The sequence below is a fragment of the Austrofundulus limnaeus genome, unplaced genomic scaffold (genome assembly GCF_001266775.1).
Source record: "Austrofundulus limnaeus strain Quisiro unplaced genomic scaffold, Austrofundulus_limnaeus-1.0 Scaffold295, whole genome shotgun sequence".
In the NCBI taxonomy this organism is placed as follows: Eukaryota; Metazoa; Chordata; class Actinopteri; order Cyprinodontiformes; family Rivulidae; genus Austrofundulus; species Austrofundulus limnaeus.
The window spans coordinates 254,280-258,267 of NW_013952697.1; the positions used below are offsets into that span (position 1 = coordinate 254,280).

The window sequence follows — 3,988 nt, forward strand, 5'->3', positions numbered from 1 at the left end:
TGGTTAGGGTGAGGCGCATTCGGAGGACGGTGTGTGTGTGTGTGTGTGTGTGTGTGTGTGTGTGTGTGTGTGTGTGTGTGTGTACATCCTTGTGCAAACACCAGTGTTATGTGTGATGAAAGAATGCATTTTCACAGTTCCGGTAAAGAACCGGTGGGAAGGTTGATCAAATGTGCGTAATCCTGTTTGTCACTTCCTAGTATTACCGTACAGGAGATTAAAGGGTACCTAAACCTGTTTTCAACAAACTTTCCAAGCTCATTTCAGTTGAATTTTTCTAGGCGAGATCATAAAAAGTGCGTGAGCTGCCAGAATTAGCACACGGTCACTTCAGTGTGATGGAGATCCACCTTCACTCCCTTTGTCTCAGCCCGTTCCAGGAGAACGGAAGGCATTTGAGGCACACCCCCCAACCCGCCCCTCAAAGCGCATTTCATGCTTTTAATTGACACCGCTGCATGTTAATTCGAAGCATGTCACGGATGTGTCACACCAGTAAGCCGCCAGTGTCCGACCTCATGTAATGTCGAATTACACTCCTGCTGCTCATCGCGTGACAATAGATAAGCTTCTCCTAGGCAACGCCAAACGGTTCAAACAGTCGTGTGGAACTGAAGTAGTTTCTGTTATTTTTAATTTTAAATTTTTTTTGTCTCACGCTTCCATCCTCCTCCCACGTCTACTGTCAGCCACACTCAGGCACAAAACTACAATGTTCTATGCAAATTAACATTTTCTTTTTACTCAGGAAGTTATCTCTTTAGCTGGTTTCAAGAGTGGGCAATGAAAGACTACATCTGTAACGCCAAACACAAATGACCAAAAGCTCAACTACTTTTCACTGCCACGATAAAACAGGTTAAAAGAGGCAATATCATGTAAAATCAACTTTTTTGAGTTTTATTTAATATAATATTATCCTGTCATCAAAAACATGCCCAGAGTCTTACTTTGACTCATTCATGCATGTTTGAGAAATCCTGTAGTGTCCTGAGGCAGCCAGACAGGGGAGCAGAAACAACCGGTTGGGACTAGAACCACCCTTTGGGACCAGCGCCTCCTCTGGGCTGTGTCTCCAAGCTGAGCTTCCTCATCACAGAGCACACACACACCCACCCGAAGCATGCGGAAATGGGCGGGACAGAAGTGGAATGAGGTTCTTAAAGAGACAGAGGCCAATTTCAAGGCGTTTAGAAGAGGAAGTGATGAGAAGATAAGTTTATTTTCTATTTAAACATATAAACAACATTTTAATAACTACTGAAGTTGACATAGTTGCTTTTATAATGGTGTAGAATTTAAATATATGCCTGAAAAACACACAATATTGTCCCTTTAACCCTTCTGTCGTCTTTGGGGTGAATTTGACCCCATTCAATGTTTATCATTCAAAAAAATTGTAGTTAACTTTTTTTCTTTTGCTTCATATTTCATGACTTTTCCTAATTTGATGGGGACAACTGATAAAACATAAAATTTTCATGAGGATATTTTTTCAATGTGCTGAACACTTACTGCAAGCATTAGTCGTCCTCAGGGGTCAATTTGACCCCAAGCTGTTTTAGCTGTTAAAACGTGTCTGTCAGTGTGTGTGACCTAACATGACCACACCTGCAGGTGCAGTTGATACATTTGAGTTGATATATTTTGTTTTATTTATCATTTATTTTGATACTCACTGCACCATGGGCATGAGTGTGTGTGAGTGTGACATTGTGAACTCACACCTGTCAAAGTAGAACTGCTTTTTCCCGCACTGTGGAGGGTGGGGTATTCCTTCAAGGACATTGGTAGTTCATGCAAAATCAGGGAGGAGCAAATATAAAAGCTTGCATCTCGGTCCTCTATCCAAATCATTCCTCATTGTGCTCTGAGTTTACTGCAATCTGCACGCGCTCTCTTTGAAAATGTCTTTTGGGAAAAGGTTTACTGTCAAAGATGTTTTGGAACAGCTCTTGGACAGTGGAAGTGACTTAGAGGAGATTGTCTCTGAGACAGAGGACTGCGTTCAGGTGGACCCTGATACTGAGGAATTCTCATCTGATGAGAATGAGAGTGTTGACCCTCCTGTTGTCTCTCAACCACCTGCAGACATGATCTCTTCCAAAAATGAAAAGATACTATGGTCCCTTTCTCCACTGAAACAGCAGGGTTGACGTAACGCTAGTAATATTATCAAAATGGTTCCAGGATCCACCAGATATGCAGTCAGCCATGTTGATAACATCAAGTCATCATTCGAGCTCTTCGTAACACCATCTATAAAAATATTGTGCTTGGGATGACAAATTTAGAGGGGAAGYGTGAATATGGGGACAGTTGGAAAGACTTGGATGCAGATGACATGGTCATTCTGTGAGAGTCATGAATGTGCTCAACCTGAAAGTTATTCTGATGGTGGGGCTACAGTTAAGGTCCTATCCATCATCACCAAAATGAGACTTGTGGTCATTAATGTTGAGAAGTAAATTTGAGAAGATTTGTATGAAAAATTCAAGATAAATTGATTTTAATTTAAAGGTTTGGCCTGATGGTGGCGCTAGAGTACAGGTCAGCTCACTGATTTTCAAGTGGTTATTTACGTATTCAACAAATAAATGTCACAAAAATGTGGTCAACAATATTCCGTAAATCATTTTCATGAGGTAAATATCCCTGGGGTCAGATTGACCCCAAGGACCAAATTTGTTATTATATTTGAGGACGATAGGAGGGTTAAAGTAACTTGACTGTGTTAATAAAGGGTTGGCTACCTATTTATTTGCAGATAGTTTTGAGTAACTCAGCAATGGTTTGAGACTCTTTTGAGGACAATCCACATACCTAAAGCCAGGAAGCAACACATGTATGATCCTTCGCCTGCCACCTGGCTCGTTAAACACCTTGACCTTTCTCCCTGCAGGTGGTGGGCCTATGTAGAGGGGACTTCCTGTTGCTCTGCCAGATTTGACTCAAACAAGCTCCTGCTCCCAGGCCGGACTACATGAAGGTGCCCCTGTTAGGTAATGTGTTTCTTTTTTGTCTTCTTTTATTAAAGTCTTTGAATCACATTTAGGCTTGATTTATACTTGATAAGAAGTGCCCAAATTGTGTCTCACCCATGTGGTTGCATGACAAATATTGTGTCTTGTTTGTGCACTGCCCCCAAGAAAACTGCTTTGTGCGTAGCCCCATCACAGCTTTCTACATTGCAGAGAATGCACCAAGCATTGTGTGATTGGTCAGAACTTTCTGGGCATATTTATGCAAAAAAAGCAGCTAAAATACTGATGGTTTTCAAAGCAACTGAGGTCCAAACAATTGGGTGAGCAGATTGATCCATAAAATATTAACACTAACCTTGAGCCAAGCTGTTTAACTCTTGTAGCTCCACAAGTCTTCAGCTACAGAACAGAAGTCCAGTTGATTTGTCTTTGTTCTTTTAATTTACCATGTCCCGGATGACTGAGAACCCACAGAAAGAAAGTTACTTGATCAATACTTTACCTCCAACATGTCGCTTTGTTCCAAAACATAAAATGCTGCACCAGAGCGTCTGGTCAGAGGCAGGTTCAGATACAAACACTGAACAAAACAAGCAATTTACAATTTAACTGGCTGATTGCACAACAACTTCAGATCGACATGCTAACATGTAGCATCCATGTTTAGCTACTTTTATAAACAACGAGCTGAACTTGACATCATGTCATCTTCTGCACATGCAGGTCCCATCAGAGCTGTGCAGAGCTCACACTGGAGTCAGATGGAGGCCACATTTAACATATAATGTAAATATTCACACAAAAAAAGTATTTCTTGTAAATATCAGAACTGAGCATCTGCCACTTGAATTTAGCCCATGGGTCCCTGTAATGGACTTGCAACTTGTCCAGGGGGTTCCCTGCCTCTCCCTGCTGAAGATAGGCACCAACTTGTCCCTGACCCTGTATGGAAAAATGGATAAAAATAAGTACAAAAGAAATGAACAAATAAAACTAATGGGAAC

The 3,988-nt window shown here is 41.3% G+C and overlaps 1 long non-coding RNA gene across 1 annotated transcript in view; it reads left to right on the plus strand.

Moving 5' to 3' along the window:
* LOC106526809 (uncharacterized) overlaps window positions 1–3,988 on the plus strand; it is a 240,464-nt gene that overhangs the window by 147,594 nt on the left and 88,882 nt on the right. Inside the window, exon 6 of the long non-coding RNA XR_001311305.1 lies at window positions 2,903–3,002. This is a non-coding gene — a long non-coding RNA (uncharacterized LOC106526809). The remainder of the gene's footprint in view (window positions 1–2,902; window positions 3,003–3,988) is intronic.